Source organism: Carcharodon carcharias, chromosome 4, assembly GCF_017639515.1.
Source record: "Carcharodon carcharias isolate sCarCar2 chromosome 4, sCarCar2.pri, whole genome shotgun sequence".
Classification (NCBI taxonomy): domain Eukaryota; kingdom Metazoa; phylum Chordata; class Chondrichthyes; order Lamniformes; family Lamnidae; genus Carcharodon; species Carcharodon carcharias.
This window is the reverse complement of record NC_054470.1, coordinates 161,292,800-161,319,636: the sequence shown is the minus strand read 5'-3', so window position 1 is coordinate 161,319,636 and position 26,837 is coordinate 161,292,800. Positions and strand designations below refer to the sequence as shown.

The window sequence follows — 26,837 nt, the reverse complement described above, 5'->3', positions numbered from 1 at the left end:
GAGATGGGAGAGCTGAAGAATCAGCTACATGAAGCCAAAAAGACTTTGGAAGCAAAAGTCGCAGAATTTTCCAAGAAACAGACAGATAATGAAATTTTGGGAGACCCGGCCGCTGAGCTCAGACAAGCTGAGCTGGCATCTGAGAGAAGTCTGGTCAATAGTGAAGTCAAAATGAAGGCTGAGATTAAAGTCTGCACTAGAAAGAAGAAGGCATGTAGAAAGAAGGTACAGAAATACTAATCGGACCTTAATTCTGGCAGCTCACGAATACAGTTTCGTACATAGGCCTGGCAATCAAATTGCAAACGCCAATGCCCTTGTCATTTGCCTTTATAAGAAAATGATGAGCAAGTCCCAGTTCCACAGGAACTTGTTTTACTGTTAAATTTCTTAGATTCCTCGCTGGTATCTGCTTGACAGATCAGAGACTGGACAAGTCGGGATGCAGTCCTATCTCAAGTACAAGAACAAGTGCTGCATGGTTGGTCACATGAGCCCGGAACTGATGAAATGAAACTGTACTTCAACAGAAGGCATGAGATAACCAGCTAGGATGGCATCTAATTGTGGGGAGCATGAGTAATAGTTCCTCCAAATGGAAGGGAGCCTCTTTTAATTGAACTACAAGTACACATCCAGGAATTTCCCGAATGAAAACCAAAGCACGCAGCTATTTATGGTGGCCAGGGATGGATGGTGAAATAGAGAGTTTAGTCAAGCACTGTGTGCAATGTCAGCAACTGCAAAAGTTGCCAGTGACCGCTCCATTACACCCATGGGAGTGGCCAGCAGATCCTGGAAGCGGTTACATATTGACTGCATTGGACCTTTCCTGTGAACAACGTTTCTGCACATTGTCGATGCCCATTCAAAATGGTTGGATGTATATGAGGTGAAGTCACCAACATCAGGTGCTACAACTAAGAAACTATGTCAAAGTTTTGTCACGAATCACCAGAAGTAGTCGTTTATGATAACGGCACATCATTTACGAGTGCTGAGTTTTAACTGTTTATCAGCCTCAACAGTATCACACATGTAAAAAACTGCACTGTACCACTCTTCCTCAAAAGGACTGGCCGAAAGGGTGGTTCAAATGTTCAAGACAGGCACGAGAAAGCTAACTGGTGATTCCTTGGCAACCAAGCTTGCACGCTTTCTTTTTCATTACAGGACTACCCCTCACACAACAACAGGTGTCACACCTGCAGAGTTATTGTTGAAATGCTGTCTCAGGGCGAGCCTGAGCTTAATAATGCCATATTTAGAGAGGAAGGTGGAAAGGAATCAGGGAAGCCAGAAAGCAAGACACAAGTGACAGTCGTGAGAGGAAATTTATTATGGGAGAGCCGCGATACATAAAACATTTTGAGTAAGACCAAAGTGGTTACCGGGTGAAATAAGTGCAGTGACTGGACCTCTATCTTACCACGTGGGGGTGGAAGGCCAGATCATCCGTAAACATGTGGGCCATTTAAGGAGAAGAGAGACAAATCACCAAGATTTGGTTCCACCAGTGATCATGACCGGGTCTGCATTACCTGATGGTACTCAACCCAGGACTGACATGTCTGATGTTCCTGTAAGAGTTGAGGTTATAGAATTGCAGGAGCCCATCGAAGCACCTAATGTTCAGGCAACTCTGGAAAAGGAGGTTTCTGATAAAGAATCTGAAGTTGTGGAGCTGTGACGTTCCACACGTACCAAGAAACCACCTGAAAGACTGAACTTATAAATTCCTTACATTTTATTGTCTTGAAAAATATGTACTTGTAAATATAATGTTTATATCTGAGTTAAAAGGCAGAGGATTGTCGTAATTATGGTTTTATTTAGTGTGTAATGTACCTTTAAGAATAATGCTTGTTAGGAAAGATCGCATGACCTGTAGTAACCAATAGGAGAGTAGCGTGGGCTACCTCAGCAGACAGTGTAGAGACAGAGTTGGAGTTGAAAGCACACATGTAGTTACTGCTGAGTATGTTTTAAATAAACTTAATGTTTCTACCCAAGAGATGTCTGCAAATCAACTCTATTACTAATAGTACAAGTCAGCCACCCTTACAACAGATAGCTATCAGTTTAACAATAATTTTGGAGAAGCTAGGCTTCTATCGCCAGAGACATATTGACTGAACAATTGGGAAAGTATCAGCTAGTCAAAGAGAGTCAGCATGGAGTTATGAAGGATAGATGAAGGCTGACTTAACTACTGCATTTTTCGAGGTCATTAGCTGGTCTGGGCAGTGTCTTTGGATGTTGTCTATATGGATTTCCAGAAGGCATTTGATTGAGCTATACACAAGTGATTATTAGTAAAAATGAAAGCCCACAAAGATATCTTTGTGACATATGTTGGTAATTGTTTGGGAGTTAGGAGGCAGAGTAGAGACAAAGAGAATGTTTTGGCTTGGCAAACTGTGACAAGTAACAGGGATCTGTACTGGGCCAAGCTTTTCACCATATATATTAATAAATTGGATGACGGACTAGAAATTTGTATATCTAAGTTGTACTGCTGGCACAGTTTGGAGGCACAGTCAGTGTATAGATTGGAGCAGGAAGTTACAAACATAGGCCGCATAAGTAAAGGGGGGAAAATGGCAGAGGGAGTTCAATGTGGGTAATAGGAGCTTGACCACATTATATCTGATAAAGACAAATTGGAATGTTTTCTTAATTGTGAGAGACAAGGAACTGTGGAGGAGCGAAGGAATTTTGGTCTCTATTAGGGTTGAAATTCAAAAGTGAAGAAGTGTTGCTTCAATTATACATGTAGAGCCTTAGTCAAGTTTCTATTTCTGCATTCTCTTTTAGGCACAAAACCTCAGGAAAGATTCACAAATGCTGCCTTGACCTGCTGAGTATCGCTCAACATTTTCTTTTAGTATCTCAGGAAAGATATATTAGCTTTGGAGGGGTAATGACGCAGAGTCACTATAGTGGTACCAGGACGGGTAACATAAAGCTGTTGTATTTCTTTGTGTTTAGTAGATTGAGAGGTGATCTAAGTGATGTTGTTTAAAATAATAAACAAACTCGATATGATAGGTACAAAAAAAAAACTGTTTGCTCTGTTGGGGGAGTCCAGAACAAGGAAGCATAATTTTAATGTTAGAACTGGCCCACTCAGGAATGAAATACAGAGATATTTTTGCACACATATGGCGGAATTTAATGTTTGTGATGGGGACTTGCCCACTTGCTGGAGAACTGGCGGGAACCCCGCTGAACCTCTGTTGGGGAAGGCCTGCCATATTAAGTGCCCATTAGGCCTTCCCTGGGATTAAGGACCCGGGGGGCTGGAAATCCTGCCCCTCCCCTCCAGGATCTGCCAGCTAGTTGGAGGCCAGTGTTGGTAGCTGCCAGTAATCCACCAGCAGAGGCCTAGGTTCAATGAAGAACCCCAGGAGAATGGTGAGTGAGGACTGGATGGGGGCTGGGGGTGGGGGATCATGGGAGGCAGAGGGGGTTCAGAGACAAGGGCAGGAATTGACTTTCTGCAGCTTCCTCCACCCTCCCCACCTCCCCCCCCCCCCCTTTCCCTATGCTGGTACCCTCGATCAGGGACCGAGTGCCTGTGAACGAGGGACCCCCTTTCCCACCCCTACCTCAACCCCAGGAGCCCACAAACCCAACAGAATTTGCATTTTTAGGCTTTTTGCATGGTGACTCCCACTGCATTCCATTAATTGAATACCAGCAATGGCGGGATGAGACACTGAAGGGGCCATTAATTGTCCATTTAAGGACCTCAATTGGTATAGGGGTGGGAATACTTGATTGGGAGAGGAAGTTGTGCCAGGGGGTGAGGTTGGGAGGGGGTGGGAACGAAGGCATTGGGGGGGTGGGGGGGGGGGGGGCGGTGGGTGGTGGGTGGTGATGAGGTTGGGGGGAATGAAGGTGTCAGGGGAAGGGTTAAGGTTAGGGGGGACGAGTTTGTCAGGGAGGTGAGGTTGGGAGGGGCAGGAGGGAGTACAGGGGGAAGAGGGTGTACGTGGGAGAATGTGGCAAGAGAGGAGGTAGGTGTAAGGGGGAGGAAGGTGTAAGGGAAAGAGATCAGGGAGATGAAGGGGTTCGAAGGGGGGAAGGAGTCTGGGATGGAGGAAGGAGTTTGGGTTGGGGAAGGAGTTCAGGGGGAGGAAGGAATCCAGGGACAGGAAGGAGTTCAGAGCAGGAAGGAGTAAGGATGGAGGAGGGAGTAAAGGTGGAAGAGGGAGTAAGGGGTTGGGGGTGTCCAGGTGAATGTGTAAGCGTGGGGTCTGTGGAGTCAATGACTGCCTCCTGGGGAGTGAACTGAGGGTGGATGTGGTAGGAGGGAATGGTGAGTAGGAGATGGGCAGAGTGAGACAGAAGGTGGGGGGTGAGGGTGCAATGGTAGCGGTAAAAGGGATGGTGAGGGTGGTTGGTGGTGACTCAGAGGCGGACATGGAGGGGGTGGGGGTCAGGGAAGTCAAGGTGGATGGGGTTGGGATTTTCAGGAAGGTAGGAAACATGCACCTGGACACCGTGGAAAGAAAAGGGTCTTGGTTGGTAGGTGACAATCGGGAGCTGGGAGGTGATGTGGGGAAGGACATTGGTGACTGGGGTAGGGGAAAGGACAGGGGTGCTGAGCAGAAATGTGATGATTACCATTTTTCTCAAATTAGAAGTGGGCAGAGCCTCGTGTTGGATGGGCACAGGTGCTGCATGGGAGTGTGATCAGTGGGTGGGCGGAGATGCAGATTGGCTCAGATGGACAACCGAAAAAGGACCCCAGCAGGCAGCAGTGAAAATGCTCAGGACATTGAGGTGTGTGTGATGGATGAAGAATCTGCATGCTTGGGAGAGTGCTTGCATGAGGCTCCGAAAGGCCCTGCCACACACACACTTCTCCCTCCAGAATCATTTGTTGTCTAGCTGCCTGCAGCTGAATTGTTAGTGGTAGGGGGAGGGGATGCAGGGGGAGGACTTGCGAAGCCTGTAAATGAAGCTGAAAGACACCATTACACATTATTCAGTGAAAGTGAATATATTTTCAGATTATAGTGACAAAATGTCTTCGCCTATGCAACCATACATGATCAGATAATCTTAACTTTTCTCAGCCAACCACTACTTCTAGGTGCTGCCCTGACATCCGCAGCAGGGGTGGAGACAGCCTGTGCAATGGTTGGCCCTGTTGCCTCTGATGACTTCGGCTTGGATCCTCTGGAGAGCCGAGGCCTTAAGGGCCCTAGCTTGTTTTGGCTGTCCTCCTATGGGCCAGCTGCTCCCTCTGTAGTGAGGTTGAGGGGGTCACAGGTGACGGGGACTCGGAGGGAGAGGACAGTCTCTGAGATTCCTGAGTGGATGACCCAGGGGTGTCCAGCTGCCGCTCCTCCTCCCTTTGGGTACCCGAGGACACTGGCCTGACTCCTTGAGGGGAAGGACCACCTGGCGGGATGCGAGCCACCACTGCAGGAACTCACCCATGGCTACCACGATGAAGTGCAGATCCGCACACATCTCCGCATCCTGCTGGACCAGGGACTCCATGATGTCTGCCATCCTTTCGTGGAGACCTCCATGTGTGCACATGTGGGCACCATTTCATCTTCTGACTCGCAAGTCACTCTGTTGAGGGCTTCCAACAGCTCTGCATGATGATCCCCGCCTTCTGCTGACTCTCCACGAGGAGTTGGATGACCGAATACAGAAGCGCCTCATCTGACTCGGACCTCACAGATGCCTCTTCCCCAGCAGTCTTCCAAGTGCCAGGGAGCTCGGCTGGACCTTCTTCCTCCTGCTGCAGACACGTGTACATGCGGTGACCACCAGGTTGTGAACCCGAGCCTGCTGTAGATCTAAGTGCCACCGAGCTGTGTGTTTCTGCACTGATGGAGGGTGTGACGGGTCTTCCAGGCTGCTTATTTCCAGCTCTTCAATGGAGGAGTTTCCTCTTGGTTGGAGGTGAGGACCTGGATGGAGCTGAGGGACTGGTTGGCTGAGGGTGTCAGTCGCTTGGCAGAGCTCCCTGTGAACCAAAGTAGAGATAATTAGTGCTTGGCAGCAGAGTCAAAAGCAGGAGAGAGAGAGAGCACTCACAGTTGTGTTGAGAGAGGGTTGATGTGGTGCAGGATCCTCATGAGGGTGTTCGCCACTGACCTCACAGCTGCCACAGGCACGGTCCTGGTCTGTAGACATGAATTAGGCTGCGCTCTGGTGCCCGAGGCAAGAAAATGCTGAGGTCACAGTGTGATGGGCAAATCCAAGCCCACCTGCAGTCATCATGAATGCATAATTAATGAGGCGGGACGCAAGGGAATGGGGTGATATGGCGCAAATAGGCGCCATTGCGGCTGATGGTCCTTTTTTCCTGCCCACTACCACATTTGGTGCAAATCTGGGATGACTCCACCCCATGTTCCTGTTTCCTGTATCTAAATAATTTTATATACAAAATTTGCAAATATCTGTAACATCCACATGTGTCCACAAACATCTCTTGAAAACAGAATGTGTTGACAGAAGTGGAACTATAAAAGTTACAAAGTTACACAGTTACTGTTCATTGCTGTTAGGGTTAGACTGAGTTGTGTTATGAAATACCTCCATCTAGTGGTAATTTGTAATAAATTCTTCAGAGATTTTTGCTTTTGAAATTGGCACAAAAGTTCAGGTTTGGCAGATTGCTTATCCTCTTCCATCATTTTCAGTTGACCATACGGCTTTTTCAGAAGTATGTTTACAGGATTGTAATAGATTACCATGCTGTTAATGATTTATGCCAATAAGAGTGTGAGCTAGTGGTAATTGGCTCCACTATTGTTTTGCTCTGCTGGTCTGGAATGTTATTAAGGCCAACACAAATCTGCCTTTTGGGCTGCTGTGGTCACTGTGTATATATTGTTTGGGAATGTGCTTCGACAAATGCCTTGGGTCTTCTTGTCAGTATGGTAGGAATCCAAAGATAAAAGCAAAATACTGCAGATGCTGGAAATCTAGAACAAAAACAAAAATACCTGGAAAAACTTAGCAGGTCTGACAGCAACTGTATCCCTCTCCGCAGATGCTGTCAGACCTGCTGAGTTTTTCCAGGTATTTTTGTTTTTGGTGTGGTGGGAATCCACTTGTGTTTATTTGTCACATTGCATTGAATTCAATAAAGGCAATAAATCCAAAGTTACCTGTGAGGGAATAGATACACAGTTTCTTGTTACTAATGGAAAACAGGAGATTCTGCCTGTTCCTATATAATGGAATTGCTATTGCGACATTGAGAAGAAGTAAAACATGAAGATAAAACAGGAACAGCTAACTCTTACCAATTTGCTTAGGATCAAGGCCAGAGAGAGAAATCATGGGCCCTGGTGCTTCTCCTGTTTCCAAGGCCCCTATCCACACCCCATCCCCCATTTTAACCCTCCCCCTCATATCCTTCAGATGCCCAGAATAGGGAACCATAGTCACAGTGGGGTTGAACTGTTTTATAAAAGTTTAGCAAAATTTCTCGTCTTTATTTATAGAGCATATTGAAAGCTCAGGTTTCAGTACAATACATTTTACAACCACTGCCTGGTCAGACAATTACACAAACTTGGTTGTTCATATTTTGCAACCAGCTCCACTTCTTTGAATCTGGCCATATGCAATTTATGGACAGCAACATCCAAAAGATTTGAACCTCCCAAGCACTGCAAACAATAATTCTATGTATAAATGAGAATGTCCTGAACTAACAGTGACATATTCTATTGCCGCATCACTCCTGGTTTCACTTCCTAGTTTAAAAATGGCGAAACTTTCCAGTAAATTAGCACCAACCGATTGACCTGCAATAATGTGCCATTTCTATCCACACAAATGGGCTTTACTAACAGAAAAATTACACTTTGCATTGAGTGATATTTTCTCGTTTTAAATTGAAACTAACTATGGTTACAAATGCCCAGTATTGAGCATATAGTAGGAGAGTGAAGTACTGTAGATGCTGGAAATCTGAAATATAAACAGAACATGTCGCAAATGCTCAGCAGGCCAGGCAACATATGTGGGGCGAGAAACAGTGTGGACACTTCAGATTCATGATCTGCACTAGTGAGATGCTGCCAGATTTTCTGAGCATTTCTATTTCTCCCCGTGTCTATTGGAGCATTTCCGGCCTTCCAAAAAGCAATCAGACCTCTTTAAGCCTCTCATTCCCCTTCAGGAAGAAACCCAGCAGCAGCTGCCTGCCATCTAGTTTGGAGCAATATTAAACATGAATTTAAAAGAAAAGCTCAGGTATAAAGAAAATATAAACAACACACTGAGCAAAACAGAAAATCAATGTCAAAATAATAAATTGATAATCTTAAAAAATGAGTGATTAATAAAAATGGCCGTTAAAAAGTGCCAAGCAGCTGAGCTAACCAGTAAAACCATTTTTGCCTTTTTGCTTAAAAAGCAGAGCTATAGAGAGACAGGCTAGGCCCCAAGCCCTGGTCACCAGGGAAGGGAATGGGGATCTGGGCTGAGCTAAGGAGTTGGGTTTAACTAACACCGACATTGCATTCATCTCTGGTGGCACACACTCCGAGCTGGCCTTGGCGGAATTCATGTGAAAGTGGGTTGCCTTTCAGCCTGGGCTTCTCTCCTCTCCCAGCGTGATGTGTATGGATACATTTTTGGGAAGGAAGAGGAAGAGGAGGAGAGTGTGTGCATGTGTATGTGTCCTGATCCAAGCAACCTCTGAATGTGAGTGTGTCTTTGTGTGTCTGTGTGTCTGTGTGAGTGCCTGTATATGTCTGTGTGAGTGTGTGTGTGTGTCTTTGTGTCTGTGCGTATCTTTTGTGTGTGTGTGTTTGTAGGTGTGTCCGACTCACTCCCAGTCTCTGGGTTTTCTCTCTCTCTGTCTCACTTTCACACTGGATGCTACATTAAGTTGGACAATCAGTCCAGATTGCAGACAATACTGCACAGTTCTACATTGTTTGTATTAATTTGACAACATTGTCTTCAAAGTCCATAAGGGTTTGGTGAATAAAATGTTTTTGCACTGTCAGGTTTCAGCTTGGAGGCTGACTTCCTGGTACCCACTCCCTCAAGCATCTGATTTTTTAAGTATGTATAAGTTGAATGATATAAGATAGTAATTACATGAATCTCCCTTTTCTGGATATTTTTTAAGAAAGGATTTAAAATGTTTGACAAATATCTTATTCTCTGAAATAAAATTTTAAACATTCTGGAAACACAGAGCAGGTCATCACAGAATGAAAGAATGGTTATTGCACAGAAGGAGGCCATTTGGCTGATCATGTCTGTGCTAGCCCTCTGAAGGAGCAAATCACTGAGTGCCACGCCCCCTGCCATCTTCACCCATAGCACTGGGCATTCTTCCTTTTCCAATAATAACCCAATTCCGTCTTCAATGCTTCGATTGAACCTGCCTTCACCCTGCATCCTCAGGCAGTGCATTCCAGATCATTCAGCATTCAGTTTGGATTTGGGTTGTATGAGAAACATTAACTTCTCTCATGCTGATAGACCCACCCTACGTTTTCCGGTATTTTCTGTCATTATTTCAGATTTGCAGCATGCGTGACCTATCTTTCAAACTCAGCTTCTAACTGGTTTTGTAAATGAAGGCGAATACCACGGCTATCCAAGTATTTGTACTCTATTTGGTGGCAGGAAAGTTCAAACTGCATGTTGGGGATAACCATAATAGTGGCTCCCAACTTTGGAGTAGTTCTTCCTTACCTGTAATAAGGAATTAAAAAAAGCTTGAACAAAGTTTCTCAGGCACTACGTAACCTGAACTAGTGTCTTCAGCTCCTTCTGAACCAAGTTGGTTTGACAGCACACGTGGTATTAAAAGGATCATTCAAATTACAAACTGTGTATGATTCCCTAAAACCTGAAGTGGATTTTGGAAACTTTTAAGGTGTACCTGGCTCAGACATTACTCAGACGTTCTAGTTGACCCCTGCTGTAACTCTGATGGGAGTCCTGAAGAGCAGCCCCGCTTTTTGCCGGGATCCAATACACAGTATCCCGGGGTTGTAATGCAGTTTTCCGTGTGCTTATTTGGGGAATGAGCCTGCAACCACCCCCCCAAGGCAAAGTCATAACTAAAGGGTTGGTGACCAACTATGTTGACCTCAAAGAGACTCGGCGCAAGTTTGGATGATGGTACGCCAAGTGAAATGAGAATGCAACACTAAAATAAAAGCATGGTACTGTGAATGCTGAAAACCTGAAATAAAAACAGAAAGTGCCATAAAACCTCAGCAGGCCTGGCAGCACCTGTGGAGAGAGAATCAGAGTTAATGTTTTGAATCCAATATGAATCTTTATCAGAACTTCTTCAGAACTTCCGAAGAAGAGTCATATTGGACTCAAAATGTTAACTCTCTTCCTCTCTCCACAGATGCTGCCAGACCTGCTGAGTTTTTCCAGCTTTTTCTGTTTTTATTACATATGAAATGACAGTGTACTGGCTTCTTGAGGGATTGCCCACTTCTCCCAAGAATGCAGCAGGCAACAAACTTTCCGGGATGCATGGGCTGACAGGGCTCTGAGATACCTTCCGAGTGGTGAGACCAGTATGGACAGTATTTAAGTAGGGTGACCTCCTGCTGAATCAACATACTTTAGCAGGGTCAACAGTGTGGGTCATCAGTGGACACAAACCCAGGGTAGTTACAAGCGCCTCATTCCTGAGCTGCCTCCAGCTTAGTGTAGTTAAGGTTAATTATGAAGCTAAATTTAGCATTGGTTTTCAGCATGGTGGCTCCACTCTAGATCTTCTTACATAGAGAAAGAAATAAGGACTTGCATTTATACAGCATTTTTCACAACCACCTCACATCTCAAAACACTTTGCAGGCATTGAAGCACTTTTTGAAATGTAGGCTGAAATTCTATGAGGAGGTGATGGCCCCAAACTCCCCACCACCCCCCGCCCAGCCAGGCTGAAGTCAGGCGGGAGCACACCTCCATGTGGCTGAGAAGCCCTGAGATGAGTTAATGGCCATTGGGCTGTTAATAGACTCAGGGCGGGAATTGCGTCCCCATCTAGGAGGAAGTCCTAACTTCAAGAGCTGCCGGACAATCAAAGATGGCTGGTGGCTATCCTGTCCCAGTAGCACCACCCAAAGTGATGGCCACTGCTGGGACTGCAGTCAGTGCCTGATGAAGAACGTCACCTGAGCCAGATGACAAGGTGAGTGTATGGAGGTGTGGTGTGATGGTGGGATGGGGTTGTGGTTTCACCTTGCCAATCTGGCAGGACCCCGATGAGGGGGTTGGGACTGTGATTCGGAGGGCGGGGGAACATGCCAGGTGTGGGGGGGGGGGGGGGGGGGGGGGGGCGCGGACCGTGGAGGGGGACCATGGAGGGGCCGGCACCACCGGTCAACTGGAAGGCCACCTGCCCAGCCCCCAACAACATCACCATGGTTTACCTGGCAGCCTTGCCATATGGTGTGAACAGCCCCCACGCACCCCCAAAGTGCTGGTTAAATACCAGTGGGAGGCAGGGGAGGTGCATAAGTGGCTATTACTTAGCCACTTAAGGGCCTTAATTGGCCAAAGGGCAGGTAGGTTGCCCACACCTCCCCTCCTGCAGGTAAATTATCATTGGAAGTGGGTAGGCAATGCGCATGGCTGCCCCCACCATGCCACCTGATTTTACACCTCCCACCTGCCAGTCTGCTCCTAGGGTGGGGGTGGGGGCAGAAAATCCAGTCAGTAGCCATTGTTATACCATAGGAAATGCAGAAGCCAATCTCACAAACAGCAATGTGACAATGATCAGAAATGCTGTTTTTATATGTTGATTGATGGATGAACATTGACCAGGACACCAGGGATAACTCCCTTGCTCTTCTTCAAAATAGTGCCATGGGATCTTTTACATGCACCTAAGTAGGCAGATGGGACCTTGGTTTAACACCTCAAGTGAAAGACAGCACCTCTAACAGTGCAACAGTCCCTCAGTACTGCAATGGCAGCTTTGATTTTTATGCTCAAGCCCTGGAGTGGAACTTGAACCTGGAACCTTGTTATTCAGAGGCAAGAGAGTTTTTAATTATTTTACAGGACGTGGGTATTGTTGGCTGGGCCAGCATTTTTATTATCCATCCCTACTGGCCCATGGGAAGATGATGATCAGCCACCTTCTTGAACCGCTGCAGTCAATGTGATGTAGGTACACCCACAGTGCTGTTAGGAAGGGAGTTCCAGGATCTTGACCCAACATCAGTGAAGGAACGGAGATATATTTCCAAGTCAGGATAATCTGTGGCTTGGAGGGGAACTTGTAGGTGGTGATGTTTTCCATGTACCTGCTGTCCTTGTCCTTATAGGTGGTAGAGGTTGTGAGTTTGGGAAGTGCTGTCAAAGAAGATCATGGGTATGGAAACTGCTGTTGAAGACCACTACCAACCAAGCCACTGCTAACACGCTATGCTACATGCTATGTTATACACCTTTGAAACTCACCTTTTGAACATTTTAATGATTCATATCAATGATTTGGATGAGGGAATCAAATTAATATTTTCAAGTTTGCTGATGACATGAAACTTGGTGGGCACGTAAGCGATGAGAAGGGTGTTAAGAGGCTTCAAGACAATTTAGGTAGGTTGAGTGAGTGGGAAAATACAAGGCAGGTGCAGTATAACATGGATAACGGTGAAGTTATCCACTTCGGTAGGAAAAACAGAATGGCAGAGTATTATTTAAATGATGATAGATTGGGAAATGTTGATGTACAAAGGGACCTGGGTAACCTTGTGCACCAATCATGGAAAGCAAGCATGCAGATGCAGCAATCAGTTAAGAAGGCAAATGGTATGTTGGCCTTCATTGCAAGAGGACTTGAGTACAGGAGCAAGGATGTCTTACTGGTGTCTTGGTCTCCTTATCTAAGAAAGGACATATTTGCCACAGAGCGAGTCCAGACTGATACCTGGGATGGCAAGATTGTCATATGAGGAGAGATTGGGTCGACTTGACCTGTATTCACTGAAGTTTAGAAGAATGAGAGGGGATTGCATTGAAACATATAAAATTCTGACAGGGAAGGACAGTTTGGATGCAGGGATTATGTTTTCTCTGGCTGGGGGCGGGGGGGGGGGGGTGTTGTCTAGAACAGGGGTCACAATCTCAGGATATAGGGTTGACCATTTAGGACTGAGGTGAGGAGACATGTCTTCACTCAGAGGGTGGTGAACCTGTGGAATTCTCTACCACAGAGGGCTGTGGAGGCCAAGTCATTGAATATACTTAAGAAGGAAATAGATAAATTTCTGGACTCTAAAGGTGTCAAGGGGTAAGGGGAGAGAGTGAGAGTATGGCGTTGAGATAGAGGATCATCCATGATCATATTGAATGGTGGAGTAGGGTCAAAGGACCGAATGACCTCCTCCATTTTTCTATTGCCCTGAAATGAAGTGCAAATTGAACTGTTTGTATTAGCTGAGGGAGGAATATTGGCCACATATTAAGAAGGTTCCCAAACACCTTTTCAAATATCTGATCTCTAGCTGCACTGCCAAGTCAAGCAATTGGATTTCCATTTTAAACTCTCACCTAAGAGATGTTACCTTCAACAGTAGACCAGACTGAAGGGAATGGATGACCCAAGCCTGTCCCTGACCCTTTATGGTACTGGGTTTGTAAACCCAAGATCAAGAGTTCAAATCTCACAACGGCAAACTATGAAACAATGTAACTTCATCTGAATAAACAGATGGAAACGGGCTCGTACTCGAAAGAGTTACACCCAGTAGGCGTTGTGACGTCGTCCATGACACGCCTCGGCCGCGTGCTCTGTCCTCACTCCCATCAGCGCTCGGGCCCTGTCCCGCGCCGACAGCTTCGACGTCACATCCGGCGCTTCATGCGCCTGTGCGGTAGCAGCTTTGTGTTTTGTTTTGGTGCTGGTTGTTTGTGGAACCTGCTTGGTACCCGCGAGCCTCGGTGCGTCTGATCGTCTCCTCCGCGGACCGCGGCCTTGCACTCCACCCCCCCCCCTTCCTTCTGTCCCGGCAGAGTTGTCAGCTTTGGTGAAGGGTATATTCCCCGGCAGTTAGCATCCCACCCCTCTCACGGCCGCGCTCTTTCCCCCCTTCCGTTCCTCCGTTGCTGCTGCTGCTGCTGCTGACCGGCCACCCCTCCCCCACCCCGCTCCTCTGCTGCTGGCCGGTCGGCCGGTCATCCCCTCTCCCCAGGCACATTGTCAGGTGAGTGTCTCAATGCATGCAGTTAGATTTGCTTTTGACTAGTGTGTAGCCCGCATGCTTGACTTCTGAGAATTACATGTGTGCACCATTGCTAATACTTCCCCTCTTGCAGGGATGAAATACATGTATAGACAAAGACCTAGAAATGGGACACTGGAATTGCAATGCTGTTTTTGCATCAGGGAACTATAATGGAATATTGCTAGGTTTAGAGGAGCTAATTATCAAATAATTTATCATAAAATTACAATCAGTGCTTAATCTATTCATGAGATCTAGAGCATAGTTATATTTTGCAGTAAATTAATATCTAAGTATTTTAGATAATGGGTAAGTAAAACAATTCAGTTTGCCTTATAGAATAGTGATATCAGCGAAGAAGCAGCTCATTTGTGAGCGGCGGCTACATCTGTTTATTTGAGTAGAGAGTTTTATTGTCTATTAAATAGAACCATGGCAGGAGAACTTGGTTCTGGGGGAATGTACATCCTGTTTAATGTGGGAACTTCAGGATGCTTCTTATTTCCTGGATAATCATATGTGAAGGAAGTGTCATCAGCTGCAGCAGTTCGAACTTTGGGTTTCAGAGTCTGACAAGCAATTAGCATCACTGTGGCACATCCATGAGGTTTGCAGTTTTGTGGATAGCATTTTTAGATGTAATTACTCTGCAACTTAAGAGTCCAAAGGGAGAGAGGGAATGGGTGACTGCCAGGCTGTCGAGAAGGACGAGGCAGGTAGTACAGGTATCCTCTGAGTGCATCTCACTCTCCAACCAATATTCAACTCTGAATATTGGTGAGAATGATTCATCTGGGGGGTGCAGTCAGAACCAGGTCCATGGCACTACCACTGGCTCAGCTGTACAAGGGGTGCATGAGGAAGATTGGAAAATACATAGTGATAGGGAATTTGATAGTTAGAGAGCAGCTACAAATGTGAATCCAGGATAGTATCTTGCCTCCTTGGTGCCAGGGTCAAGGATGTCTCTGAGTGGCTGCAATCCACTCCTGCGGGGGTGGGGCGCAGAGGAAGGGTGAATAGCTAGTGGTCGTGGTCAGCATCAGTAACAACATACTAAGAAGAATGTGGCTCTGCAGTCATAGTTTAGGGAGCTAGGAAGGAAACTAGCAAGCAGGACCTCAAAAGTAGTGACCTCTGTGTTACTCACTGTACCGTGTGCAACTGAGCATAGAAATAGAAGGATAGAGCAGATAAATGCATGGCTGGAGAGATGGTGCAGGACTTAGGCATTCAGATTCCTCGGATGTTGGGACAGGGCCTGGGGAAGATGAGGTCTGTATAGCATGGACAGATTGCACTTGAACAGAGTTGGAGCCAATTTACTTGTGGAGTGATTTGCATGAGCTACTGGGGAGTGTTTAAACAAACTTGGCAGGGGTGTAGGAACCAGGAGTTAATGGAAAGGAGCACCAAGCTGCACAGAGAACTAGGACAGACTGTTAGAACAAAAATAGGAAATAGTAAGGTATTGGGTGTGGTCAGAGTAAGAAGGAATGTAATCAAATTTAAATTAGGGCTACTGTACATGTATATGAATGTGTGGACTGTGGTAAATAAGATTAGTGAACTGCAGGTGCAGCTAGCCTCATGGAAATATAATGATGTGATAATGGAGACCGGTTCAAAGATGGGCAGGACTGTGTGTTATATATTCCTGGATACAAAGTGTTCAGGAAAAATTGGAAGGAATTAAAGGAGAAAGGGTGGCATTATTGATTAAGGAGGACATTGCAGTGCTGGAGAGAGAGGATCCCCCAGAGGGGTCAAAGACAGAATTTATTTGGCTAGAGCTAAGAAACAATAAAGGTACCATTACTTTGCTTGGTGTCTCTCTTCATAGCTGAAACATTCCAGCCCAGGCAACATCCTGGTGAATCTCCTCTGCACCCTCTCCAGTGCAATCACATCCTTCCTATAGTGTGGCGACCAGAACTGTACACAGTACTCCAGCTGTGGCCTAACTAGAGTTTTATACATCTCCATCATAACCTCCATGCTCTTGTATCCAGTGCCTTGACTAATGAAGGCAAGTGCCTTCGTTATGCCGTAACCACCTTATCTACCTGTGCTGCTGCATTCAGGGATCTGTGGACATGCACACCAAGGTCCCTCTGATCCTCTGTACCTCCTAGGGTCCTACTATTCATTGTGTATTCCCTTGCCATGTTAGTCCTCCCAAAATGCATCACCTCACATTTTCCACTGTTCTGCCCATCTGACTAGCCCGTCTATATTTCCCTGTAGTCTAAGGCTTTCCTCCTCACTGTTTACCACACCACCAATTTTCGTGTCATCTGCAAATTTATTGATCATAACTCCCACATTTGTGTCTAGATCATTAATGTACACTATAACAGCAAGGACCCAGCACTGAACCCTGCGGTATGCCACTGGACACAGGCTTCCAGTCACAAAAACAACCTTTAACCATCACCCCCTGCCTTCTGCCACTAAGCCAATTTTGGATCCAATTTGCCAAATTGCCCTGGATCCCATGGGCTCTCACCATGCAAGACCTTGTTAAAAGCCTTACTGAAGTCCATGTAGACTACATCAATTGCATTACCCTCATCTACATACCTAGTCACCTCTTCAAAAAATTCAATCTCCTAACAAAGCCATGTTGACTATCTTTGATTAATCTTTGCCTCTCCGAGTGGAGATTAATTCTGCCCCTCAGAATTTTTTCCAATAGTTTCCCTACCGCTGATGTTAGACTCACTGGCCTATAGATCCCTGGTTTATCCCTACCACCCTTCTTGAATAATGATACCACATTAGCTGCCCTCTAGTCTTCTGGCACCACCCCTGTGGCCAGAGCGGATTTGAAAATGAATGTCAGAGCCCCTGAACTCTCCTTCCTTGCCTCCCACAGCAGCCTGGGGCACATCTCATCTGGGCCTGGGGATTTATCCACTTTTAAGCTCACTAAAACCACTAATACCACCTCCCCCTCAATGCTAATTTCTTCAACTATATCACAGTCTCCTCCCTGATTTCTATACCTACATTGTCTTTCTCTATTTTGAATACAGATGCAAAGTACTCATTTAAAACCTCACCTACATCTATCCTCTCTGTTTGTCACTTTGGTGCCTAATGGGCCTCATTCTTTCCTTGGTTCTCCTCTTGTCCCTAATATACTTATGAAAAACCTTTGGATTTTCCTTTATTTTTACCTCCCTGTGTTTTGTCATGCCCCCTCTTTATTCTTCTAATTTCTTTTTTAAGTGACCCCTTGCACTTTCTATACTCCTCTAGGGCTTCTGTTGTTTTGAGCTCTCAGTATCTGCCATATGTTCCCCTTTTTTTTCCTTATCCAATCCTGTACATCCAGGGTTCTCTGGACTTGTTGGTCCTACCCTTCACCCTTATGGGAATATGTTGACTCTGCACACTCTGTATTTCCTTTTTGAATGACTCCCTCTGACCTGATGTTGATTTCCTACAAGTAGCTGCTCCCAGTCCACATTGACTAGATCGTGCCTTATATTAAAATCAGCCTTCCCTAAACTCATAACCTTTATTTCTGGTCCATCTTTGTCCTTTCACCGAAATGCTCCTTCGCTGATACTTCTGCCACTTGCCCAGCTTCATTCCCTAAAATTAGGTCCATCCCGCCCCCACACTTGTAGGACTTTTATATGCTGGCTTAAAAAGCTCTGCTGGATATGTTTTGAGTTCCGACCCTTCTAAGCTTTTCACACTTTGTCTACCCCAGTTAATATTGGAGAAGTTGAAATCTCCTACTATTATTACCCTATTATGTTTACACTTCTCTGAGATTTGCCTACATATCTGTCCTTCTATCTCTCCCTGACTGGGGGTCTATAGTACACTCCTAGCAATGTGATTGCCCCCTTTTTGTTTTTAAGTTCTACCCATATGGGCTCATTTGAGGAACCTTTTAAGATATCATCCCTCCTTTTGGAGTAATTGACTCCTTGAACAATATTGTGACATGCCTCCCCTTTTACACCTCGCTCTCCCGTCTCGCCTGAAGATTCTGTAGCCCAGAATATTGAACTGCCAGTCCTGCCCAACCCTTAACCATGTTTCTGTGATAGCAGTATCATATTCCCATGTGTTCAATACCCTCAACTCATCTGCCTTACTCGCAAGACGCCTTGAATTGAAATAAATACCATCCAGCTGTGCCATTATCCCTGTGCCTTAACTTGATATATACGCTCTGTCTTCCAGACTGACTTGGTTTTTCCTCTATACTTGTCTGTGCATCACCCCCTACTGTACCTCCACTCCGTATCCCATCCCCCTGCTAAATTAGTTTAAACCCCAACCACAAATGTCTGTAGGGGACAGCGTTGATTATATCACAAGGTTTAGGTACTATGGAAAAGGACAAGGAGCAATCCAGAATAAGAATAATTTATTGGGGAGGTCAAACTTCAAAAGGATGAGAATAGATCTGGCCCAGATAAATTGGAATCAAAGATTGGAAGACAAAAATATAACTAAACAATGTCTTTAAAGAAGAGAGAGTTTGGGTACAGTCAAGGTATGTTCCCGTGAGGGGGAAATAAAGGGCAAATAAATGCAGAGGTCCCTGGATGATGAAAAAGAGAGAGTAAGATAAAGTGGAAAAAGGGCGCATGTTTAAGGTTCAGAGGGGAATTGGGAGAAGCAAAGCAAGAATATGAGAGGACACTTGGCAGCTAACATAAAGGGGAATATTGCCTAAAAAGAGACATGCTATTAAAGTTTTTCGTCTTGCACTTATCAGGACAAACACAAGAATACCACATTTTAAAGGGAACAACAATTTATACTGCATGAGAAAAGAGTGTTAATTGGTTGGCAAGTGGACCTTGGTCAAGGTGTGCCATGGAGCATGCACCAGGGAACAGTTATCCCCAAGTTTTTGTTTAAGTTGACTCTTGATTGGTCAAGGTATGAACCCAGGAACCGATGTCCCCCGTGCCTTTATTTAATTGAAAAGGCACAAAGCCTAGACATATGCAGTTCCTGTCCTCTGCAAACAGGATATGATTATATGTAGCTTCTAGCAAGCGTAAATGAGCCGCACTGCGAGCCCGACTGATGTTCTTAACTTAGTTCTTCATGTAATTCTTAGCATACTCAGGATTATTCAGTAAGTGCTATCCACTCTGAGTCGCATCTAATGTTGGACAGTATGTTCTCAGATTTGCAAGCATGGGCTGGTTGTTTGCAGTCAGTGTCCTGCATGTTGCGAACAGCTAAAGGGGCTTGCTGTTTGATATGATCTGCCAGTCATTGGGATGTGCAGCATACATACTTGGCATCCCACCAACACTCAAATTCATATATTGCATTACTCATTTGTGTGATAGGCAAAACTTCTTTTTGGCTTCACCACAGAATCCTGTTAGTGGAGAATACCACTCATTTGTTACTGCATGGCAATGGCTAGCTTCACCTAATACTCACATTTTTCAGACATCTTACCCTTTTAAGGTAATTTGAGGTAGACTGGGAATTTTTCGGGCCCAAAAGTGGCGGCCTTGAGCCCATTCATGAGTTTGCATGATATACAGTGAGAAATGATCTGATTGGGCTAGCTATTATCCCACAGGATAGCTTTGAGGCTCCCTATTTTGGCATCAAGCTTGCACAGTGAGCAAATGGCTTGGGCTCTATTTACAAAGTTGCTGATAAGGCCAGTCTTATAGCATGTGGAGCTGTAGGCATCCCAATGTCTATATTGAGCAGTGAAGTTTGCAGTAGATAATAAGGATAAGCCCAGCAACTGCAGGCCAGTCAGTTTAACCTTGGTGGTGGGGAAGTTTTTTTAGAAACAATAATTTGAGACAAAATTAATAGTCACTTGGGTAAATGCAGGTTAATTAAGGGAAGTCAGCATGGATTTGTTAAGATCAAACCATGTTTAACAGCTCTGAAGAAGAGTCATACGGACTCTCTTTCCACAGCTGCTGCCAGACCTGCTGAATTTTTCCCAGCGTTTTCTGTTTTTATTTCATGTTTAACTAACTTGCTTGAGTTTTTTGATGAGGGCAGAGAGAGGTTAGGTAAGAGTAATGTGGTGTACATGGACTTCCAAAAGACATTTGCGCTTCAGACTTGAGCAAAGTTAGACCTCGTGGAATAACAGAGACAGTAGCAACATGGATCTGAAATTGGCCCAGTGACAGAAAACACAGTAGTGGTGAACACTTTTTTTTAAGACTGGAGGAAGGTTTTTTATATATTCTTTCACATGACGTGAGCATCGCTGGCAAGGCCAGTATTTGTTGCCCATCCTTAATTGTGGTTCCACCATAATTATATATTAATGATCTAAACTGGTGTACAGGCCAAAACTTCAAAACTTCCAGATGACACAAAACTTGGAAGTGCTGTGAACTGTGAGGAAAATTATGTTCAAAAGGGCATACATTGTGGAATGAATGGACAAGTGGCCGATAATGTTTAATGTGGAGATGTGTGAAGTGATTAATTTTTGGTGGAAGAACAAGGAGAGGTAATGTACAATTCCAAAGGGGTGCAGGACCAGAGGGTATATGTGCATAAATCATTGAAGTTATCAGGGCAGCTTAAGAAAGTGGTTAATAAAACATATGGAATCTGGGGCTTTATAAATAGGAGCTAGAGTATAAAAGCAAGGAACAAAACATAAGAAATAGAAACAGGAGAAGACCATATCGCCCATTGAGCCTGCTCTGCCATTTAATATAATAATGGCTGATCTTGGGTTTCAACTCCACTTTCTCGCCCACCCCACATATCTCTTGAGCCCCTGAGAGATCAAACATTGTTATGATCAACGAGGGGAGGTGGTGGCGTAGTGGTATTGTCACTGCACCGGTGATCTGTAATTTGAATTCAATAAAAATCTGGAATTAAAAGTATAATGATGACCATGAAACCATTGTTGATTGTTATAAAAACCCATCTGGTTCACTAATGTCCATTAGGGAAGGAAATCTGCCGTCCTTACCTCGTCTGGCCTGCATGTGACTCTAGACCCACAGCAATGTGGTTGACTCTTAAATGCCCTCCGAACAAGGGCAGTTGGGGATGGGTAATAAATGCTGGCCATGTCAGTGACTCTCACACCCCATGAATGAATTTAAAAAAAACTTGTATGAAATACTGGTTCAGCCTCAACTGGAGTATTATGTCCAGTTCTGGGCACCTCACTTTCGGAAAGATATGAAGGCATTAGAGAGGGTGCAGAAAAGTGTCACAAGGATGAGGAACTTCAGTTAAGTAGATAGATTGGAGGAGCTGAGGCTGTTTGCCTTGGAGAAGAGAAGGTTGAGAAGAGATTTGACTGAGGTATTCAAAATCATGAGGGCCTGGACAGAGTAGATTGGGGGGCAAACTTCCCTTTGGTGGAAGGATCAAGATCCATAGGACCCTGATTTAAGACAATTGGTAAAAGAAGCAATGGTGATATGAGGAAAAATGTTTTTATGCAACGAGCGGTTAGGATCTGGAATGCACTGCCTGAGAATGTGGTGGAGGCAGATTCAATCATAGCTTTCAAAAGAGAAGTTAGCTGAAGAGCCGAAATTTGCGGGGCTGCAGTTGGGGGAGCGGCACTAAATGAATTGCTGTTGTAGAGAGCCATCTCAGACAGGATGGAGCAAATCGCCGCCTTCTGTGCTGTAACCATTCTATGGATATAAATTGGTGGGTATAAAGTATTTGGTGCCATAGTGGTATTGTCACTGGACTGAGACCCAGAGTAATGCATTGGGGAACCGGGTTCGAATCCCACCACCAGATGGTGAATTTTGAATTCAATAAAAATGTGGAATTATAATGGCCACAAAACCATTGCCGATGGTTGTAAAACTAATGTCCATTAGGGAAGGAAATTTGCCGTCCTTAGCTGGTCTGGCTGACATGTGACTCCAGACCCACAGCAATGTGGTTGATTCTTAAATGCCCTTTGAACAAGGGCAGTTAGAGATGAGCAATAAATACTGGCCTGGGCAGCGATGCCCACATCCCATGAATGAATAAACAAAAATTAAAAAGGCAGAGTGGACAGGATAAGACTCTGTGCAACCCTAGATGTCAGGGACATCCTGGGAGGCAGAAGAAATTGATCCTGTAGAAGGTAGAAAGCTACAAAATGAGCTATTCTGATTAACAAAATCTAATGCTGCAAAAAAGTCAAGGCTACCACTTAAGGGAATGCTAATGCAAAACATTGATCAATAAAGTATGTGAAAATAGGAAAATTATTTCAATGGGAGATTTCAAGAAACCCAGTAGACACAAGGAAGACCCAAGTGGTTTAGTGTTGGTGAAGCTGTAACACAATATTGATTTTAGTTGGATTTGTGCGGAGAGGGCTTAATGCTCATTTTCCTTTGTAAACATTTGATCACCCAGTATGTTACGAAAACCACAAGAGGAAATGTTGGCCTTGACCTAACAATTGTTTGTGATCCTAAATGGATTAACAAACAAATTAAAAGTGATATGAGGAAGCAAAATGACTTGTACAAATTCAGCAGGATGAAAAGTGATGAAAATCACTAGGATGAAAATGCAGAAACATGTTAAAAGGATGATTACAGGGATGTTTAAGTATTTTTGTTCTCATAATCAAATCCTTTCATGGCTTTGCCCCTCCTTACCTCTGTAACCTCCTGCAGCTTTGTGATCCTCTGAGAACTGTATTCCTCAAACTCTTCCCTCCTTCCCTTGATACTACTGTTGGCCTGTGGTGGCCTAAAGTTTTGATATTCTGTTCATAAACCTCTCTGTCTCTCCGCCTCTTTCTTTTCCTTCAAGTGCTATCTTTAAATCTATTTCTTTGAAAAAACTTTTGTCACCCTTCCTAATATTCTTCCACTCATTGTCAAGTTCTGTCTGATGTTTCTGCAAAGGGATAGTTTCCCATGCCAAACGTTTGATTTATTCGTTCATGGGATTCACATTGCTGTTGAGGCCAGTATTTTTTTTCCCATCCCTTATTGCCTTCAAGGAGATGGTGGGAGCCACCGCCTTGAAAAGCTGCAGTCAGTGTGGTGTAGATACACCCATAATGCTGTTCCGGAGGGAGTTCAGGGTTTAGACCCAACACTGAAGGAGGAAGGCCTTATATTTCTAAGTAAAGGTGCTAAATAAACACAGGTTCTTGTTGGTGAAATAGCTAAAGATGAAGTTGAAAGAGATCTGGGAATCTTAGCAGATTTAGCCCTAATATGTCCAACGTTGAGGAGCAAAAATGAAACAAACTACCAGGAATTTGAAAGATATACTGAAAACAATAGAGTACAAATCTGGTAAAGAAATGGTCAAAATTGTCGTGCCCTGGTCAGACCAAATGTTAATACTGCATCTAAAAAATGTGAGAGACTTTCACGTGTTGGAGACAATGTAGAGAAGAGTTACTAGGCTGACCCCAGTGTCGGGTCTGTGCTACGAGGGAAGGCTGAAGAGAATTGGACATTTCAGTCCTGAAAGGAGATGTTTGAGAAATGAACTTAAAGAAGTATACAAGATTTTTAAACATAGACCAGAAATAACCAGGAATATTACTTGATATGTTGTTAAAGTACAATCAGAGGATATAGATTCAAACTGGTGAAAAGAGATTTGAAGCCTGGTATCAGCAGATTCTTCCCATGGTATGCTTAATGTGTGGAAATAAACGCCCATTTGAGTAGTGGAGGCAAAAACGCTGGCAGTTTAAGAAACAATTGGGTGTAGCAGTGAGAAGAGCGGATGTAGTGGTGAGAAGAGCAGGTGTTAGGATCACTGTGGTTGAAAGCATTAAACCTAAACCTCTCAACCTTTCAGCCTTGCATTCCTCTTTTAAGACTTCATAAAACTTACCTGTTTGACCAAGCTTTTGGTCATCTATCCTAATATCATCTTATGTGGCTCAGTGTCAAATTTTGTTTTATAATGTTCCTTTCAAATGCCTCAGGACTTCCATTATGTTAAAAGATGCTATATCAATATGTTATTATTAAGGTGGATCAAATGATCTGCAACCATATTATAATGAGACCCTCAAAACTGTGATAACTGTTGGTTCTTGCAGTGCCTGTAATTTTATTCATTAAGTGAATAAAGTGAGAATGTTTTCAGTCAGAGTTCAGAATTTCCTATAACCTGTGATTGATTTAGATAAAATCTAGGTTTGTTATCACATCAGATCATTTAAGTCAATGGCATAAAACATAGTGTATTTTCTTTCTCCTGCTTATGATGTGTAGAAGAGATCAAAAGGTCCCATCAGCAGATGGGCAGGCATCACCATGTAAGTTTTTTTTTCAACTGTTCACCGTAGCTACTGGGAAAATTACAGTCAATGTTGAATATGTAGGAGTTAATTATGAAATACTGATTTTACTGCCCATTGCATCCTCCATATGCTCTGCAAGTAGACTAATAATTGGCCATATTCTTTAGGAAATGATCACATGAGGGATGAACCCACTGTAAGCTTATTTATGAAGCCAGACATGCTCCTGAGTGACCACTCCTGCCACACTTTAGGAAAAAGGTTGACTGAATCTTGGAGTTTAATTTTTTGTTTTATCACAGTATAGCAATAGGTGAGTTTTTACTCAAGGTACTAGTTACTACTTAAATCAATTCAAAAATGTCTATTTCTTCAACTGTTCTGTCTACAGTGTTGAGTAATTTTTATTGCCTTCTTATAGAATCATATAATTTTGCAGTGCAGGAGGCCATTTGACCCATTACTCTTTTGCTGGCTCCCTGGAAAAACTGCCTATTTTACTAATTTCTCTGTAACCTCTTACATTTTCCTTTTTCAGGTATTTATCTACTTTCCTTGTAAATTAATAATGGCTTCTGCTTTTGCCCCTTTTACTGATAGAGATGTCTATGTCCCAACACCCTTCTGTGTTTTTATTTAAGTGTCTCCCTTCATTCTTCTGGTAATGAACTTAAATTTATATTTCTGTTGGGCTTGTTGAGTCCCTTTGGAAAATAAGTTCTTGTGTTGTAATTTATGAAATAGTTTAATAAGGATCAACACTTGCATCCATGTAAGTTAGGTAGAGATCTTTGCTGTTGTACATAGTCTAGACCAGTGGCTGTGTTAAGCACACCACTGACTCTTCTAATATTTGACAGGAACTGCCAGGTTCTACCTTGCCCAATCGTGGGTCTGCTCAACATACCAGCCTGTTGATCCTAGATCTGTGATGCTGATTTAAGGTGCCATAATCACAAGTAGGCATATCTCCTTTCACTGGAGTGGATTTCTGAAGCACTGGCATAAAATATTTTATTTTTATGTCTTTAAAACCCAGCTTCCTGTGTGGCTTGCTTATGTAATAAGCCCATTCTCCACAAAGTAAATTATTTGAAAACAAATAAGTTCATCACTTATGCATCTTTCCCCTTTTATCCCCTTGAACTTTATTATAAAGATTATCAAAGCAGAAGGAGCAAAAGTCATTCCTTGCAAGAAATGTTAGCCTTGAATCAGTAGAAGGATTCTTGCCTCTGAGTTATGTCATGGGGTTTTAAGGCTCTAATGGCTAAATCACAAAATCTAGGCTGGCTCTTTAGTACGATACTAAGGGACTGTTGTACTGTTAAAGGTCCCTTCTGGATGAGACAGTAAACTGAGGCCCCATTTCCCTTGGGTGGCTATATAAGATCCTCTGGCATTATTCAAAGAAATGTAAGGGAGTTGAGGTTCTAATTTATCTGATGAGTTGATTTATCCCTCAACCAATGACCTAGGGAAAAAACATTACCTGGTCATTTATCTCGTTGCTGTTCGTGGGATCTTACAGAACAACTTTTAAATTTATTACAAAAAATTCAAGGAACTATTTGATGAAATTTCTCATCTGTAAGGAAGAGCTTCTATTTATTCTGACCAGTCCCTTTAGGCCACAAAGCCTGATCTGTGTTCCCAATTGCTTCCTGTGGGGAAATGTCTGTATATGGGGATAACCTGAGATTAATTAGATGAAAGGAACCTGTTCAGTTGCAATTGTTTAACAAATGATATTTGAATCAATCAGGTGGAAGTGCCACAAAAGTAAAATACTTCAAAAGTTGGAAATCTGAAATAAAAATAGAAAATGCTGGGAACAATCAGCTGGTCATGCAGCAACTAGGGAGAGAGAACAGCATTAACTTTTCAGATCGATGGCCTGCATAGTTGCTTTGGATAAAATCACCAAATTCACTGCAGATTAGATATAGTACCTGAATCCTTCCTGTCTGTACATTTCAGGTGCTCACTTGATAAACCTGCTGAAATATTGGGAGAGTTCTGTGTCCCTGCTCAGCCTACTTTCAATTTGGACATCTAGTTCAGCTTGTGTTCCGAGCTGCACATTTTTCATTGCAAATATGTGAATAGCAGCCCTATTTAGTTCAGTTTTATTTTTCAGCAGTTCGGTTGTAATGATACAGCAGATAGCAATTCCTTTCCTTTCCTTCCACAAGGGTCTTGAAAGGTTTAATGCATTCTTTTCAAGCAGGTAAGCCTATTTTATCTGGCCTGCTGACCTACTGTTTGGCTCTGATGCTTTTGTGCTTTTTTTGATGCCTACTCGAACAAGAAATAAAAATGAGGTCTGGCGTTGTGCTTGGCTTGTTAGAAATTTCAGTGCGGATCTGGAACTGAGAGAATTT

At 43.9% G+C, this 26,837-nt stretch overlaps 1 protein-coding gene across 5 annotated transcripts in view; it reads left to right on the top strand.

Moving 5' to 3' along the window:
* Window positions 1-13,856: 13,856 nt before the first annotated feature.
* Window positions 13,857-26,837, top strand: part of wdr41 (WD repeat domain 41) — a 69,511-nt gene continuing 56,530 nt past the window's right edge. For 2 of the 5 annotated variants that reach the window (XM_041186501.1, XM_041186496.1), the window contains exon 1: window positions 13,857-14,195. The gene's annotated coding sequence lies outside the window, so the exon portion shown is untranslated. Of the gene's footprint in view, window positions 14,196-24,448; window positions 24,469-24,620; window positions 24,767-26,837 lie in introns of those variants that run through there. The other 3 variants (XM_041186497.1, XM_041186500.1, XM_041186499.1) reach the window with 3 other exon arrangements.